This window comes from Myotis brandtii, unplaced genomic scaffold, assembly GCF_000412655.1.
Source record: "Myotis brandtii unplaced genomic scaffold, ASM41265v1 scaffold96, whole genome shotgun sequence".
NCBI classification, from domain to species: domain Eukaryota; kingdom Metazoa; phylum Chordata; class Mammalia; order Chiroptera; family Vespertilionidae; genus Myotis; species Myotis brandtii.
Window position 1 is genome coordinate 507784 of NW_005371972.1, and position 18780 is coordinate 526563.

At 55.3% G+C, this 18780-nt stretch overlaps 2 protein-coding genes across 2 annotated transcripts in view; one reads left to right on the forward strand and one right to left on the reverse strand.

Moving 5' to 3' along the window:
- Nucleotides 1–18780, forward strand: part of LOC102249322 (kazrin) — a 328747-nt gene that overhangs the window by 244475 nt on the left and 65492 nt on the right. The gene's annotated exons all lie outside the window — the stretch shown is intronic.
- Nucleotides 1–18780, reverse strand: part of LOC106724763 — a 48118-nt gene that overhangs the window by 15650 nt on the left and 13688 nt on the right. The window lies entirely within an intron of this gene.

Sequence of the window (18780 nt, forward strand, 5' to 3'; positions counted from 1 at the left end):
CCCCCACCAGAGGGCTGCAGAGGGAGGTCAAGGCCACTGCCGGTGTGGTTCGGTGCGGTCCCGCGGCACCTGGAGACCTGGCTCTGGGCGGGACCCGGCGCCTGTTCTGGGAAACGTGGGAAAGGGGCCAGCCCCGCGTGAAGTCTGGGCGGCCCCCGTAACCCACATGGTAGCCCCATAAAGTGCCAGGAGAGCTCTGCTTTACCGGGAGGAAAAGTAGTGCTTTGCATTTGCTGGGAGCGAAGAGATTTCTCTTACACTTGAACGATGACGAATGCAGAAAGAGAGATCGCCGCGGTGGAGACCAACGCAGCGAGTGGTCTAATTCGGTGTCGTTGGCTAATCCACCCAAGCGGATCACAGCGTTTTCGTGTTAAAATACCCCGAGTGGGTGCGCTCATTCCATTCTGCTCCGGTCTCAGCTGGTCCTCCCAGTCACACCCCCATCCCGCAAGTTATGTCATGGGGTAGGGGTGGGGGGGCAGAGGAACCCCTGGATCCCTTGGACTCTAGGGTGGGAAGAAATTTAGATGGAAGACAATGGAAGATGAAGGGTCTATCAGCAGTTTGAATGCTTTTCCCAGGAAACATTAGAAGCGAGCTACATGATTATTCATTCCTGTTGAACACCTATTGTGTTCCAGTAATTTACATGCAGTGTCTCCTAGAATCTTATCAGGGCTCCGGGAAGGAGACTGTGAGCCCAGGGAAGGTGAGGACAGGAAAGCCCTGAGGGTAATGGACTTGCCCTAAGTCGTTCCCTCCACCACCACCACCACCAACCTTGGTGCTGGGAACTTCTAATTTTGTCTTTCAATAGCCATCAGAATGCCTTTCCCAGGCAGCCAGTTTACCAGCTAATCATTCTTTTTGTCCTGTGAGAAAAGAAGCCAGCAGCCAGGCCCCCTTGTTCCAGGCTGCCTGTTGGTGGCCCCAGGGGATGGAATTCTGGGGGCCGTGTTCCAGCCACAGGAACTGGGACTGCCCAGCAGCTGGCTCTCATTAGCTGAGCTCCCGCTGGTGTCCTGGAGCAACTGAGCGCTTGGGTCACCAAGGATCCAGGAGAGGGGCCTGAGCCCTGGGAGGCGCTTGAGTCCCTGGCCGTTTGGCCTTGGGGCTGAGCCAGCTGAAGACCGCCCACCCCCTTCACCCCCCCTTCCCCAGCTGCATGGAACCTGGTCCAGGACTTGGTGTAAAACAGCATAGATTCGAAGAATAAGCAACTGGGACAGCTTAGGCAAGTCGCCTGACCCATTTGAGACTCAGTTTAGGGAAATAATAAGAGTGTCGACTAATGTTTGGAGCATTCAAAGCCGGTGTGTGCGAAGCACCTCGCCTCGTTGGTAGTTGATGCTTAATGAATCTTAGTCGCCAGCCTCCCTTGCAGGGCACCTGTCAAGACCGCCCCCCCCCCCCCCCCCCCACATCTCCATTAGGATGGGATGCTGTCTGCTCCAACGCCACCCTCCTGCACTGTGCCAAGATGCCTTTGGCCTGGTCTGTAAAGGACCCGAGTGATGCAAGGCCAGGGGAGGTGGTTATTATGTAAACATTTTGAAGATGGCTGGGTGGAGAGATATCTGTTTACTTTGTGTCTACATGACTCCCGTTTGTGTTTCATAATAACAACAACCTAATGACATGGTGTCGCGGAGAGGCCGGTCTGAGGTCTGGGGTGGCGGTTATTCGGATGGCCCTCAGGTGGCCCTGCAGGCTGTGCAGATCTCCTCGCCTGATTTGCAGGTGATATCACTGGCCTGGAACAGGGCCAAGCTGGCAGCGCAACCCAGAAGGTTTCTGAGTTCCCTCTACCCAGCCACCCTCCACCCTCTGCTGGTCCGGTTCTGAAAGACCAAACGAAGTTTCTGAGAACGTCCACGGTGCCCAGGCCTTGAGGACAGCCTGTCGTGGACGTGGGTGTTATAAGGAGATTTCCTCTGGGAGATCATGAGGACTCTGCTGGCTGAGCACCACAAGCTGAAATAAGCATGTTGGCCAGGCAGCGAGGCGACTCGCCCCAGGGTCTCCGCACCTCGGTCCCCGGCCGGATGGGATGCTCGGTTTCAGGAGCTGAAGGAGTGCCCGGTTGGATGGTGGAGTCCAGTGTGGGGAAGAGGAGAGGGCGAGGGGACGCCCGATTGAAGGGATGGAGGATTGGGCATCCTGTCACCCTCCTGAGGTCGGCAGGGTGGCAGGCCCGATGCTGGTGACCACTCTGGCCTCCAGGGTGGGGCCTCCCCCAGGGGAGGTTACCCTCCTTGGCACACAGACTGGGGACCAGAGCAGGAGATGTAGACGTTACATGCTGGTTCCATCAGCACCTGGTTCTGCCGAGATACTTGGCGACTCAGTTTCCCTCTTGATGGGAATAACTCCGTCTGGGCCCCAGCGGCGTGAACCAGGGGCTCACTGAGTGTTCTTGGACTGAGAACGTGAACTGTTTCGTCTTTGGTTGTCCGTTCATGCGTCGCATCTCTTGAGCATCTCTTCCTGCCAGGCAGTGTTGTAGCTACCAGGGAGGTAGCAGCAAAGGAGGCAACCGCAGCCCTGGTTTCCATGGAGCTTGTATTCTGTGGGAGGAGATTGCCAGTAGGCAAACACGCAGGGGTTGTGTCGGGGGGGTGGTGAGCGCTGTGCAGGCAGGGTGAGGGGTCAGTGTGTTGGGGGTGGGTGCTCTTTAGTATTTAGGTAGGTGGTCGCAGAGAGAGCCAGTTCCAGAACAAGGTGCACGGGTGCTGAGTCCCTAAAGCAAGAGGGCGTTGCCACTCAGTTAAAGGAACCCGGTCATTGTTTAAAAGTTCTTGGTAAATTAGTATCTTTGGAGACTGGGCACTTTATCTGTCCACATCTGAAGCCCACAGCCTCCAGGCCCAGGTCAGATGCCACACTACCTCATTCAGCCCAGGCCCAGCGGACCTGCCACGGGACCCGGAGCCACTGGACCCTCTACCTTTTTTATTAGTCATTTGAGTTCTTAGCTCCTCTGGCCCCTCTCCTCACTCCAAGTGCAAGGGGGAGGGACCAGACCTGTGTTTGTCTGGGCATTAGCTCCCAGCATTCTACTCTCCTGAGGCACGGAGCTCACCAAACGCCAAGCTTTGTCTTAATCAGTGGGCCAGGAACCCCCAGGGAAGGTGCGATTGCTAATCTCATTCCCCCTTGGGGAGACTGGTGCTCAGAAAAAGTGAGTAACTTGCCCACAGTCACATAGTAGGTGTCACAGGCAGGATTTGGTCCCAGATTATAGATCTCAAGGCAATGTGGAAAGACCTGGTGCTGATCTAGAGAAAGGAGACCTACATTAAGTTTCCAGTCCGGTTTTTCTTTAAATGTTTTTTAATCCTCACCTGAGGCTGTGTGGGTTTTTTGTTGTTTTGTTTTTTTAATCCTCATCCGAGGATATTTTTCCACTAGAGGCCCAGTGCACGAAATTCATACATGGCGGGGGGGGGGGGGCCCCTCAGCCCAGCCTGCACCCTCTTCAATCTGGGACCCCTCAGGGGATGTCCAACTGCCGGGTTAGGCCTGATCCCCGGGATCGAGCCTAAACCGGCAGTCAGACATCCCTCTCACAATCCGGGACCGCTGGCTCCTAACTGCTCGCCTGCCTGCCTGCCTGATCGCCCCTAACTGCCCCGCCCCCCGCCAGCATAGTCACCCCATGCACCCCATGTTCAGTCATTTGGTCGTCCCTCACTAACCCCCCTGCCAGCCTGGTCGCCCCACGCAGCCTGCTGTTCGGTTGTTACTGTGATGGCATCCTGGATAATTTGCATATTCTTCTATTAGTATAGATTGCTTTTTTAAAAAGAGTGGAAGAGAGAGGGAAAGACAGAGAGTAATTTGCATATTCCTCTATTAGTATAGATTGCTTTTTTAAAAAGAGTGCTTGTGTGGTTTTTTAAAAATTGATTTTAGAGAGAAGGAGAGGGAGGGAGGGAGGGAGGGAGGGAAGGAAGGAAGGAAGGAAGGAAGGAAGGAAGGAAGGAAGGAAACATCGATTGGTTACCTCCTATACACACCCCAATTGGAAATTCAACCCATAACCTAGGTATGTGCCTGGACCGGGAATCGAACCCACAACCTTTTGGTGTGTGGAATGACGCTCCAACCAACTCAGCCAGGGCTCTTTAAAGTTTTATCTTTTAAAAAAGATTTGTCCTCTCCTTGACATTCTTTGTTTTAAGCAACTCAGACATTTGCTTATCTTCGTGCCTCAAGTAGTATCAGCAGCTGGGTCAGCTGTGTTATCCCTTTGGAAAAGGATTAATGCCGGGTTAGAGGGGAGATTAAATCTCCGCTTGGCATTGGGGTGCTCTTAGGAAACTGCCCACTGAGACCCCGAGGGTTCAGTGTGAGCTTCCTTGTCTAATGAGTGAGACAAAGACATTGGGGGCGTGGCTGTCCTGGACAATCAGGAGTGAGAGTCGTTGCTCTTGGAAGAAATTGAGGTTGGTTTTCCTGGAGAGGTCTGTGGCCCAGCACCTTCCATCCTGTGTGGCTGCTCCGTGAGATGAGTTGAACCTTCCTTCTGCCAGGGCAGGTGGCACACCATAGTTGGTACAGGCGCCAGCTTTGCAATCAGACACCCTGGTTTGAATTCGCCAGCTTTGTTCCCTGGGTTAGAGGGGAGATTAAATCTCTGCTTGGCATTGGGGTGCTCTTAGGAAACCGCCCACTGGGACCCCGAGGGCTCAGTGTGAGCTTCCTTGTCTAATGGGTGAGACAAAGACATTGGGGGCGTGGCTGTCCTGGACAATCAGGAGTGAGAGTCATTGCTCTTGGAAGAAATTGAGATTGGTTTTCCTGGCGAGGTCTCCTGTGGCCCAGCACCCTCCATCCTGTGTGGCTGCTCCGTGAGATGAGTTGAACCTTCCTTCTGCCAGGGCAGGTGGCACACCATAGTGGGTACGGGCACCAGCTTTGCAATTAGACACCCTGGTTTGAATTCGCCAGCTTTGTTCCCAAGCAAATTCTTTAACATCCCGAGCCTCAGTTCGCCCATCTATAAAATGGGATCATATTGCCCACCTGAGAGCTTGTTGGGCAGGAATCCGGAGCATCCTTCATCCCTGTGGAGCCCAATACTACCTGTGCCATACGAGGGCAGGGGAATGCTCACTCATCCAGAGTCCGCAGAACTTCAATGAGTGAGTGTGTGTGAATTTTTTTATTTTTTTATTTTGAAGATTGAAATACTGGGATTTAATGAGACGGGTGATTCTGAAGGACCGCTAGCTACTTATTCGGCCTTCTGAGTCATCAGGAAATTTCCATAAAGATCATTGTGCACTCTTTATGTTCTTTGTAATATTCCAGTTGCGTTAGCTGGACATTTGCTAGGCCCCTGCAGCCATTCTGGAGTAAGAAGAGTTCCCTTCTCTTTTAATCATTTCAAGAGCCATTGGCATAAGGAAACTCGCAAACTCAACCCTGGAGTTAGCCTCTCCCATCCACAGCACAGCCAGCTAAAAAAAGTGGACGCTCGGGTACATTGGCGGGCGCACAGGTTTTAGCCCCAGCAGATAAACACACCCCACATATCATTAGAGCTGGGCCACGCCGTCACCTTGGGGACCCCGTGTTTGCAGTGAGTCACTAAGGGCTGGAAACACCCCAGGGAGGGTGGCGGCCGAGGTTACCAGGTGTGTGCAGGCCCGTGTGTGGAGTTATTTGCATGTAAGTGCATTTCGTGGTGAGCGTGTCAGATGAGTGCCTGTCGGGGAGGGGGGAGTCGGCATTGCCCCCTGTTCCCTGTGCCCCTGGCACCAGCCACCATGCGGGTAGGGACTTCAGGCGTTGTCTCGTCTGCTATTTGGATCCTTTCAAGAGAGACCACTTGGAAGACACTGATTGTGGCAATTCCTTGAAGCCATCACCAAGTGGCATTAGCCCACTAGGTGCCACCACAGCCCCCACATTGGGGGAGATGAACAGCCTGAGGGGTATGACAAGTAGGTGCGTCCGCCTGGAGGCCTAGCCCAGAGCTGGGTGATGCTAAGCCTGGGGGAAGGAGAAGGGGAGCCTGTGGGTGCAGTGGTGACGCCTCCCCACCCCCCCCTTGGTTCACGTGCTGGGCTTTGTGGACTGTTTCCGGGAACACCCACCACCTGGGGGCCCACCTGCAGGTGCCAGCGGCCTGGGCTTTGGTTGCTGCCCAGATTTGCAGGTTGCTTAGGCTCCCAACTGGTTTGGGCTGTAACTTTATCACAGGCATTGAGTGTGTTCAGTGCCTTTGAATTGTACAGAGGCTTCAGGAAGCTCTCCCTGGGGGTGTGGGGGGAACTAGAAACAGCAGCTGCTGGCTCCCGGGAGCTTTATTCCCTCCCACACGCTCGGCCCCACCTGGCCAGGGCGCTCCGGACGTTGAGTCCTGTGGGCCAGGCAGAAGAGGATGCCCTGATGGGGAAGAACCACATACGAAGGACCAGGGGGGACCCCACGCTTTGTTTCTTGCGTTCCTGCTGCCCTCCTCACCCTGTAAAACACCTGACATCTGCCCGTCTTCCAGGCGACATGGTTGAGGCTTAGAGAGGCGTCCCGGGGTGCAGTGAGTAGCTGTGCAGGCTGCCCTGCTGCCTGCCCACTTGCATCTCCTCCTCCCTGCCCTGACCAGCGTCGGCTGATGAGTCCTCGAGGGCCACCGGGGCCCCGGAGAGGCTGTGACGCAGGGAGTCACGGGATTCTCTCTCTTCCTGGCTTCTCCGGCTCCCTGGCTTGCAGTCAACCAGAGGCAGTTGGGAATGAGGACCTCTGGGGCCTAGACTGCTCCTCTGGGTCCAGGAGACTGCACCCCACCCACCCCTCTGCCCCAGCCTGAACCAAAGAGGCCACCTGGCCCCTGACGGGAGGTTTGACCCTGATCGTTCGGGAACCTGGGATACAGAATCCTGAGAAGGAAACCTTAGCAGCGATGGGCGCAACTCACTCCCTCTGCAAGGGGGGGGGGGGGCGGGACCAGCCTGCTGTCAGGGTCACATGGTGTCCCCGCCGGGCGGTGGGTGTTCTCTCTCCACCTCTTTCCTGACTCCCTCAGACGTGGCCACAGCGGTCTGGGTGCTTGCGGCAGGCCCATCCTCAAGTTTCACCTCCATTCAGACTCTGGGGGCTGGGAGGGGCCTGGGAATCTGTATTTTTATCAGGTGCCCTGGCTGGTTTTGGATGCAGAGGTTCCACCAACCAGACTTTGAAAACCTCAGCATTCACCTTTCTGGGGCTGAGCTCATTTTAAAATAAGAAACCAGGGCGGCTCTATACTCTTGTTTATCCCCTGCATCCTGACATCCCCCTCAGCAGCACCCTTTTCCCTCCACAGGCGTCCCGAAGCGGACAGCAGGTATCTGCACACCCTAGTTAAACCCTTCTTGTCCTTTTCTCTTTTTTTAAATGTTTTTTATTGATTTCAGAGAGGAAGGGAGAGGGAGAGAGAGATAGAAACATCAATGATGAGAGAGAATCATTGATCGGCTGCCTCCTGTACACCCCACACTGGGGATCGAGCCCCCAACCCAGGCATGTGCCCTGACCGGGAATCAAACTGTGACCTCCTGGTTCATAGGTCAACACTCAACCCCTGAGCCACACCACCTGGGCCCACTTTTCCTTTTCTAATCCAGTCTACACACACACACACACACACACACACACACACACACACATGCACACACACACACATGCACACACACACCCCTCTCCCGGCACACACAGCGCCAGAATCTGTTAGAAGGAGGCCCGGCATCTCTGTCCTGTGCACTCACAACATGTGCGATGGTGAGAAAGAAGCCACGTGCGACTTTGTCTTTGCTCCGAAGCCCCACTCCTCCCCTCAGGCTGCCAGCAGCATTTCCCCGCCTTTTATTCAACCAACATTCCTTCTCCCTGGAGCTCCCACCTGAGCCAGGTGCTGGGCTGGGCGCCGAGGGGCAGAGGAGACCACATCCTTGACCCAGGGTTCCTGCGGGTTCTTTAGACTTGGCACCCGCCCCGCCGCACCCCTCCCGGCCCCGCTCGGATCGCTTTTGTTGTTGGCCCGCATGTTGGGCACGTGGCAGACTGTTTGGCGAGCGGCTTGTCTGTGCTTCCTCTGGCCTCGGGAGCAGGGCGGGTTCCATCACTTTCTGTGCTGTGGGCTTTCTCCTGCGGGTGGGGGTGGGGAGGCTCTTCCCGGCTCTCTCCTGCGTGGGAGACCTGCCAAGTGCTGGGTCCCCGGGGTCAAAGGGCTCCAATGCAGAGTCCCAGGGCCCCCCTCTAGAGAGTGGCTCAGCAGATCCAGGGTGAAGTCACGGACCCTGCACTTTTTCCCCCATTGTTTTTTATTGTGGTAAAAATATATAGCATAAATGTCACCATTTTTAGTGTACGATTCAGTGCCATTAAATAGATTCACAATGTTAGTGTATGCAATGAGCCCCACTGTCCATTTCCAGGACTTTTTTATCATCCCAAACTGAATATGTCCCGTGAATTAGTCACACACACACACATCCCCCTCCCCCCCGGCCCCAGCCCCTGCTGATCACCATTCCACTGCCTGGCTCCACGCATTGGCCTGGTCTCGGTGCCTCATGTAAGTGGAGTCACACGGGATTTACAGGACTCTGCACTTTCAACGTACTGGCCACCCCTCATCTGTTGACGGTCCATCACCTCTGGCTGTTCGCGGGCACCCTGGGCAGCATCCCCTGGCCCGGGCGGGCTCGCCCTCCTTCCCATGGCACCAGCCGTCAGTCACTCCTGGTACTTCCTCTGGCCCTTCTGGCTGCACCAGCAGCCGACCAGGAGGAACACTGCCCCCTGAGGCTCCCGCTGCAGGCAGAGAGGCTCTCCTCTTGGCTCCGGGGAGAGGAGGAGACCACCTGCCAAGTGGGCTGCCTCCCCAATGCGGGTGCAGGGGTCCTGGGTGTGGGGTAGGAACCTCTCCCCTGCAGGAGCCTCTCCTCTCTTCCACCCCAGGAAAGACCCAGGAGGAGCCCCGTTTTATGGAAGAGGAAACAGAGGCAGATAGCATGTGACCTCTCCGGGCCAGAGCTCTCTGCTCGAACCTTCTGCAGAGTTGGAAACATCGTATGTCTGTGCTGTTCCCTGCACGTTTAAACTAACTAGTGTGACGGAAGCACTGCATTTCAGACTGGACTGAGGTGTACGAGGTCACCCGTGGCGGGTGGCCACTGTGGTAGGTGGTGCAGCTGGCTCTGGCTCAGAGCACGAGACTGTAGACGTCTCTGGCCCGTCAGCTCCTGGAGCCGGAGGTGCTGGCTTTGCCACGGTGCTCCCGAGGCCGCCTCGCTTCCCCGCGTGGCCCCGGGGACACCTGCATCAGAATCACTCGGGAGCCTGCGGTTGTGGCTGTTGAGTTCTGAGGCCCCTAACAGACCTGGACAGTCTAAACCAGTGGTTCTCAACCTGTGGGTCACAACCCCTTTGGGGGTCGAATGACCCTTTCACAAGGGTTGCCTAAGACCATCCTGCATATCAGATATTTACATTATGATTCATAACAATAGCAACATTACAGTTATGAAGTAGCAATGAAAATAATTTTATGGTTGGGTCACAACATGAGGAACTGTATTTAAAGAGCCAGAAGGTTGAGAACCACGGGTCTAAACGATCTGGGATGGGCCCGGAACCTGCATCTTCAACAAGTTCCCTCCACCCGGGTGATTCTGACCCACTGTGAGGTCCAAGGACCAAGGCCTCCACACTTCCCGTCTTTATTCATGTGGGTCTCCCAGCCTCCAGCTGCCCATCGGCGACCTTGTGCCTTTATCTCCCACCCTGCACGACCATAGGGGCCAGGCCAGGGGTTCTCAAACTGGGTGCCAGGACCCGCGGCATCAGCCTACCCGAGAACCTCAGACCTGCAGAATCCGACACCCGAGCTGGCCCAGTGGTCTGTCTAACACGCTGCCCAAGGTCATGCGGATGGAGCTACCGTTTGCAGCCAGCCACTCAACAAGACCCTTCTAGGAAGCTCCTTCCACTTAAAAATGTTCCCCAAATCTTCTTTTCCGTCTCCTCCTCTCCCCGGCCCCTCCCCTCCCCCCACCTTCCCCTCTTCCCTGGTCTGTTCTCTTACCAGCTGCCAAGAGCTGATTCCCTTTCATGCCCAGGGACTGCTGGGTGTGTTGGGAGGTGATTGTGCCTTTCCCAGGGGCCTTACCACATGGGGCGGCCATAATGGGGATGTTACAACAGAGACAAGCAGAGCTGCAGCCAGCAGCACCCGTCCCTCATCCTCTCTCCCAGCGCCCCAGGTGGCGGCTGTCTGCTCACCCCAGGCCACAGTCTCAGAAGAGCAGAGGGCCAGATGGCCCCATTGCCCTGGGGCCCAAGCCCTCTCTTAGGGACAAGGCTTCTGCTGGTTCCCCTGGTGTCCATCGGCCTGGAGGAAGGAGGAAGTCGGCACAGCCCACAGCTGTGCTGGACAGCAGTTGCCTATCCTCTGTCTTCCCGGTGCTTACAGAAAGCGGGGGAGGGGGAAGGGGGGGCCAAGATCACCAGACCTGGCCCGAGGGACCCAATGAGGGACCTGGGAACCTCAGTTTCCCGGTTCCCTGAAATGAGATTCCCTGGTGCCAGCGCCCCGCTCAGCTCACAGATTTGCGGTTGCTTTGCACGCGCCGTGGGCCCGGACATGCTCTGTACACGTAAGGCACCTAACAAATGTGGCTGTGCCACCGGCGATCTTGTTCGCTCTGCGATGCTGGTCAGGGCAGACCTGTGCCTAGGGGACCGAGTCGTCCTGGTTCGTCTGCTGCCCTCCTGGCTCTTACCTTCCCGGGACGGATGGCTCCGTGGGAAGCCTTACCTTGTGTCGGGAGGATCCTCTCCCTCAGCCCCGCCCCAGACCCAGCGAGGCTCCGGGTGCATCCCGGCAGGTGGCGAGGACCCGCTGTGGCCTGGGCTTGCTGCTGGGAACCACACACATCGACAACCCCTCTTCGGACTCCCGTTGAGGGGCTCGGGGTGTCTTCACCGTCCCGTGAGCCAGCCGGCGCATTCCCCCCCCCACGATCTCCTCCTCACCATCTTGCACTGTTTCACCTGTCCTGGCCCCCAGCCCTTCTGCAGAGCCGTTCTCGCCCTTCCCTCCCCTGGGTGTTGGTCCTCGCGAGGCCACGGCTGTCATGTGGATACAGTGTAGCTGAGACTGGGTCCTGCGGGAGCATTTCTTGAGTTATCCTGGGCCTTCCTCCTGACCTGTAACCTCCATGGGGGGGGGGGGCATGGCATGCTGCCATCTGCCCCCCTTGGGACCTCAGGAGGAACCCCATTTGGCTGATCTGTTGGCTCACTTGTGGACGAGCCTTACCTGGCAGGCAGTAATATACCCAGTTCCCTTCTGGGATTTAGGCAGAAGATAGAGGCCCAGAAATCAGAATTTTAAAAAGATTCCTCTAAGATAGAGGCAGGAAAGGGCAGGTGGAGGGTGTACCCTTGAAGCTGACCATGGGCTCCCTCCCTTAGGCCACCTCGTTCTCAAGCCAGACAGCCACAGGCCTGGGTGAAAACATGGAGAAAATACAAAGACTTGCGCACACCTCACCTGCAGGCCATCCGAGGGAGGAGCTTATAAGAAGAGCCCGCAGGAAACGGACAGCTCCTCCCACGGGCCAATTACTCCCTCCGGGACCAGCAGAGAGGGGCACCTTGACGTCTGGAGGGGAAGAAAGGAGGCTCTCCTCCAGCCCTGAAGCTTGAGGGGCTGGGGGTTTAGGGCTGGGGGGTGGGAGGACACTGCCGCGCCAGGAGCTGGAGCGTGCCCACCTCGTTGGTCCTCAGCGGCTGCTCTTAGTCTTGCAGCCGAGCAGCGCGGTCAGCCCCCTCACCTCACTGAGCGGATCCCACCGCCTCTGGCCTCCAGGTGTGATGATGTGGTCATTTGGTTTTACACCTGCCCTGGTCCTTTGTGTCGCCTGGTCACTGTATCTCTGTATAACAAGGGATAGTTGGTGTTCAGTCTCTGGCATCGTCAAGCCAGGTAGAGCTCCGGAAGTCCTTCCTTTCATTTATTCTGCATAATTATCATGCACTTGCCTGGACCTGACTCCTCCTCAAGTGTCAGGGATGCAGCCGGGGGTAAAATACAGTCCTCCCTAAAGTCAGTCCTCCTCCCCCCTGGTGCTCAAAGTCAAGGATATTGTTGGAGAATTAGACCCCTAAAGCTCTTTTTGTGTTTCCATTGTCTTTGAAATTTTCCCACAGTGCCTTTCTGCATTGGTTCCCAGGGGTCCCCAGGGCAAAGGGAGCCCAGACACTACCTCTGGGGCAGGCACTGGTCTATCTACAGAGCTTTCCGGTCCTAACCCAGAGCCTGAGGCCCTTAGGACCGCTGGTTGCACAATGTCCTCTGCAGCCTCGGGTTAAAGGAAGTAGGAATGCACTGCATCCATGTGTGTGTTCATGTTTGCTGCTTTGTCCCCAGGCCTGAGCCAGAATTCTAGCTCACGGAGGATTGTAGCTGATTAAAATCCCAGCTACCTGGGGCCTGGTGAAGGGAGATCTGATGGTGCCCTTAGGCAGCTGCGGTTTGTTTGCAATGACCAGCATCTGCTCTCTCTTCCTGCCGGGCTCTTGGGGTAGGCCCCAGGGGCTTCCCCAAAGGCCATGTACCCTGTATGACCGCAGCGAGGTGACTGGGCCTCTCTGCATTCCATCCTGATGACCACTGTCCCCGAGCCAGCCTGGCCTTCCTGCTTCCTGGGCTGACTTGCCGGTCCTGTTCACTGGGTCCCTTTCAGAGACTGGCCCTTGACCAGGGAGACACACAGGTGTTCCGAATCCTTGTGCATTGAGAGGGACTCGTTTCACCATCCACCACATAATCTTAAACGGTCCCTAGAAGGTTTGACGTCACTTGTGTGCACTCAGGTGATGATTATGCAAGGGAACCTGATCTAAGGACCCCTGCTTTGCAGGGTTGCCTGCATTAAACAACCAAAATAAATTCGGTACATTAATCACCCCATTTTACAGATGAAGTAACTGAGGCACAGGGAGGTTAGGAAACTTGCCCCATCGATAAAGCCAGGAAGTAAAAGCGGCAAGATTCAACCTGAGTCCAGCCTGAGCTCACAGTCACCACCATTTCCTGTCCCTACTGCAGTCAACCCTGCCGCATCACTTGTCTCTGTCCCCAACTGTACGTGGCAGAGTCTCAAGTGAGGAATGACCAAGAGACGCTGTCCCTCGAAGGTGTCTGGTCCACCCCTCTGTCCAGGCCCCAGCCCTAGAGGGGTGGGCTGGGCTGGGCCGGGCCGAGCCGAGCTGGGCCGGGCCTTGTGAAGTGGGAGGGTCTTGAGGCAGCTCTGCTCACTCCAGCTGGAGGTCCAGGTGTGGATGAGTTATGTGGGTGTCCCTGATAACTATAGGTTTTCTGCTGCTCTCGGCCTTAGCTTGTGAAAGATGACAGAGGTCATAGGAGGGTTCGGGGACTCTCCCGTTCACCCTGTGAGGTAGGAAGGCATGATCACCCTCATTCAGGGTGGCACCTGAGATTCAGAGATGTCTGTGCTTAGTGCTCAATAACTCGATTTAATGGAAAAACTAACTTTGTATAGTTTGCACGTCTCAATTTCCCTCCACCTGCCCAGGCAGTTATGTAATTGCAGGACTACAATAGCAAATGCTATAAACACAACTGGAACTGACTGATAAAAAGGGAAATTAATAGTTCCCCATAACTGAAATGATCACAGGTAGGGCTAGCTTCAGGCATCGCTGCATCCAGGGGCTTAAATGATGTCATCTTCCAACTCTCCTTTCATCTGTTTGGGTTTTATCCTTTCTGGTGACAAAAATGACCTAATAGCCCGGCCGGGCGTGGCTCAGTGGTTGAATGTCGACCTATGAAACAGGAGGTCACAGTTCGATTTCTGGTCAGGGCACATGCCCAGGTTGTGGGCTCGATCCCCAGTAGGGGGCGTGCAGGAGGCAGCCGATCAATGATTCTCTCTCATCATTGATGTTTCTGTCTCTCTCTCTCCTTCTCCCTTCCTCTCTGAAATCAATTAAAAAATAATAATAACCTAACAAGTCTAAGTAACCTTTACCCTTCTAGGATTCCAGTGTAGAGAGAGTGCTTCATTCCCAGTGTATTCAGCAGAAATCCCAGGGCTGACTCTCATTGGCTTAGATTTAATCATGTGACAGCTCTGAACCAATCACTTGGTCCAATCACATGGAATGCATTGATTGACCAGGCCCAGGTCATGTGCCCTTCCCTGGAAAAGGTTGAGTTTGTGAACCTCCAGTGAAACATGCAGACTGAAAGTGGGGTTTTTCTCAAAGGAAAGTCAGAATGTTCATTGCTGGGAACAGAAGCTGGGAGGCAGACACAGGAGCTGTCCCCTGCAGATGTGGTGATGATTCCTTCAGCAGCTGCAAACTTATGTTCCTGGTTAGGTGTTGTAGGATTCGGAAGAAAAAGCCTCCGATATAGAACCTTTTGCACATAGTAGGTGCTCAATAAACATCACTTGTATTAGTTTTACACCAAAATGGGTGATAGGAGGTGACCAGAGAGATGCCCAATTTGGACAAATCCAGGTTAATGATCAGTAGAAGATAAAGTCCTTGGGGTAATAAGGTGAGGTCTTGTCGGGGAGAAGTTTTTGGAGATAGCATCTGCTAGGGTCCCGCTCTCCCACACAGGCGGGCGTCTCCCACGCAGGCGGCACGCTGTCAGAGCCGTGTGAGTTGACAGAAGCCCACGCTGGGGCTCTCGGCCCTGCTGCTCCACCTTCCTGAGCCTGGGTTCCTGTCTTCTAAAGCGGGAATGATGGAACCCGCCCTGCGCGGCTTGGTAGCGTTTGTAGGTGCTTAATACATGGAGCTCTTGTTTTGTTTATAGGCCATCTTAAATGGATTGCGTGTAACAAAACGATGTCCGTGAAGCATGAGGTCTGCATTGGCGTTGGCAGTGCGGGGGCGGGGGATTGTACTTGAGGGTGTGTGCCCACCACACACTTTTCTGCCTGTTGGGGTACTGGGGGTCTTGGCCATGACTGAGCTTTGTTCTCTGTGGCATACAGCCAGGGTCTGGGCTCTGTGCTGGGCAGGAAGTACGTGGGGGGGGCGGGGAGGTTACACACAGGCCCCCGAAGTCAGAGGGAGCTTGACGTGGCCTTAGAGAAGTTCGAGGGCTGGATTGCCTTTGCCCAGCCTGGCCGTCCCCCTGGGGGGCCCTGCAAGCCCCCTTCCGTGGGGGCGGGGGATTGTACTTGAGGGTGTGTGTCCACCACACACTTTTCTGCCTGTTGGGGTACTGGGAGTCTTGGCCATGACTGAGCTTTGTTCTCTGTGGCATACAGCCAGGGTCTGGGCTCTGTGCTGGGCAGGAAGTACGTGGGGGGGGCGGGGAGGTTACACACAGGCCCCCGAAGTCAGAGGGAGCTTGACGTGGCCTTAGAGAAGTTCGAGGGCTGGATTGCCTTTGCCCAGCCTGGCCGTCCCCCTGGGGGGCCCTGCCTCCCTCTGCAGCATCCCCAGCCTGGGGCCAACAGGCAACCTCAAGAAGTTCAACACCAGCCACACATGGTCCAGACAGGAACAGTGGGAGCCTGGGGTCAAGCCCTCTCCTTCCCGCTCCCTTTTAGTTCCCCTCAAGGATACTCAGTAGCTTTACTCGGTTGCCAGTGGCCCCCTGGCCTTACAATATATATAACCTTTCATTCTCTTCAGCGCCTGGGAGACAAGAGAATCTGATTGGTTCCTCCCCAACCAATGGTTTTTCAGAACCTGGGTCAGGTGACCACCCTGGTCCCATCAGCTGCATCTGTAAGGGTGGGCAGATACCTGGTGGATCTAGCTCCGTAGCGGGCAAACTTCGGCTCTTTGGCCCCTTGAGTGTGGCTCTTCCTAAGCCTTAGGAGTACCCTAATTAAGTTAATAACAATGTACCTACCTATATAGTTTAAGTTTAAAAAATTTGGCTCTCAAAAGAAATTTCAATCGTTGTACTGTTGATATTTGGCTCTGTTGACTAATGAGTTTGCCGACCACTGATCTAGCTGCTTCCTTCCAGGGGCTGTGGGAAAGTAGTTACTCAGGGAGTGTGGGGCAGGGAAGACTAATAGACGCCTCCTGAGCTTGAATGCCTCCAGGATTGAACTCACTCCCTCTCCAGGCAGCCCCTGCACTTTTTGACTCATTTTAAGCACTCACTCACCTTTCCAGCTCAGGGAGTGTGGGGCTGGGGAGACTAATAGAGCCGAATGTCCAGGACAGGTGTTCCTCCTGAGCTTGAATGCCTTCAGGATTGGAACTCCCTCTCCAGGCAGCCCCTATAGTATAGGGCCTATACTTTTTGACTCATTTTAAGCACTCACTCACCTTTCCATTGAGCCAGAAATGAACCTCATTGGAGCATCCACCCTCTGGCCTGCGTCCGGCCATTTGAGGATCTTACACACTAAACCTCTCTCCTCGACATAACGGCTCTGACGTGAGAGGACCGGCACGGTGGCTTCCTGCACCAGCTTTGTTTCCCCAGGTGTCTTTCCTCCCAGCTGGACAGAGCAGTCTGCGCTGGGGAGGCGTTTGTTTGTTTGTTGTCCCCCTCCTTCCCCCAAATTAGCTTTCTGCAGGTGTGCACACAGGGTAAATGGTAATCTGCAAAGAGATTTATAGTTTTCGCCAGAGATGAGGAGCAGGAACCATTTCCCGGGCAGCGGGGTCACCCTGGCTTAGTCTTCATGATTACCGCAAGGGTCTTAACCTGGACGCTCTGCCCCGGGGCTTTGCTGAGTCCGTGCTGTCTGCCCACCTGCTGTCCCCCGTCCTCTGACCTCCTGGGTTTAGGCCGCGTTGTGCAGGGCCTCAAGGCTGAAGAATAACCGGAGCTTGCTTTTGGGGTTTTTTATGTGGCTTTTGTTGTTGATGTTGTTGCCATTGGATTCCTGGAATGTCTGCAGCTATGGACCATCTACCGCGGGAGAGGGAGTGACCTCACTGGCCTGGCTGGGGACCAGCCTGCAGCTCCTGAGGGACATGGCAGCGAGCCCACAGGGCCCAGAGTCCAGATACAGTGCAAACACCTGGTTAGGGCCCGTCTTCCACTGGCTTGTTCTCTGCTGCTTTGCCCAACCACGGGGCCAGTTTTGAAGCATCCGCCAGCTGCGGGGAGCGTGTGTTCCGTTTTAAGTCACCCATCCGCCAGTGCTCGCAGGGAAAACGGTAATCTGCAAAGAGATTTGTAGTTTTCGCCAGAGATGAGGAGCAGGAACCATTTCCCGGGCAGCGGGGTCACCCTGGCTTAGTCTTCATGATCACCGCAAGGGTCTTAACCTGGACACTCTTCGGCTCTGCCCACGGGCTTTGCCGAGTCCGTGCTGTCTGCCCACCTGCTGTCCCCTGTCCTCTGACCTCCTGGGTTTAGGCCGCGTTGTGCAGGGCCTCAAGGCTGAAGAATAACCGGAGCTTGCTTTTGGGGTTTTTTATGTGGCTTTTGTTGTTGATGTTGTTGCCATTGGATTCCTGGAATGTCTGCAGCTATGGACCATCTACCGCGGGAGAGGGAGTGACCTCACTGGCCTGGCTGGGGACCAGCCTGCAGCTCCTGAGGGACATGGCAGCGAGCCCACAGGGCCCAGAGTCCAGATACAGTGCAAACACCTGGTTAGGGCCCGTCTTCCACTGGCTTGTTCTCTGCTGCTTTGCCCAACCACGGGGGCAGTTTTGAAGCATCCGCCAGCTGCGGGGAGCGTGTGTTCCGTTTTAAGTCACCCATCCACCAGTCTTGGGTGCCCCTGTCACTCATGTCTATTCTCCATCCCCCTCAAGCAGCCACGAGTGTCCATAATATTTCAGGGGTCCCCGCCGAAGGCCCAGTGTTCCAGGTTTGAAGATTGTGGACTGGCAAGAAGAATGAGGAAAGATCTAGAACAGCCGTGGGCATACTACGGCCTGCGGGCCGGATCCGGCCCATTTGAAATCAAGCAGCCACGAGTGTCCATAATATTTCAGGGGTCCCCGCCGAAGGCCCAGTGTTCCAGGTTTGAAGATTGTGGACTGGCAAGAAGAAAGAGGAAAGATCTAGAACAGCCATGGGCAAACTACGGCCCGCGCGTTTGAAATGAATAAAACTAAAAAAAAAAAAAAGACCATACCCTTTTATGTAATGATGTTTACTTTGAATTTATATTAGTTCATACAAACACTCCATCCATGCTTTTGTTCCGGCCCTCCGATCCAGTTTAAGAACCCATTGTGGCCCTCGAGTCAAAAAGTTTGCCCACCCCTGATCTAGAAGCTCAGCTCAGGAGCTAGAGCGGGAAGAGACTTAGGAGAATAAAACATATAGACCAACAAAGAGCCTTGACCTGCTCCAAACCGTTCCCATCCGATGTCCACTTCATTCCCTCATTCAAGCCGGACACTTGGATGCTGTGGCCACCAAACCGTGAACCTGCCATTCTTGGTGCCATGTCCTCTTGGCTGTGTGTGCGTGTGGGGGGAAGGCATGGTAGGAGAGAGAGGCCTGAAGGAAAGCATGTTTGGTTTTGAAGCATTTAGGTCCAGGAGAGTGCGGTCCGGGGGCTTTGGCCTGATCGAGGGCACCCTTAGCTCAGAGCTTGTGGCCTGGGCTGCATTCAGTTCCACAGGCACCTCTGGGCTCAGCTCCTGGGTCAGGGCTGCGCGTGGTCACCGGGCTCCTGCCAGGAGGTGCTCCCGAAAAGCCGTGAAGGACGCGGTCCTGTACAAGGTTTTCTTGCCGGGGTGGCAGGGTCGTCTGTATTCCTGCAAGGGACACAGCCGGGGGCCGGTCACCATCGCTGA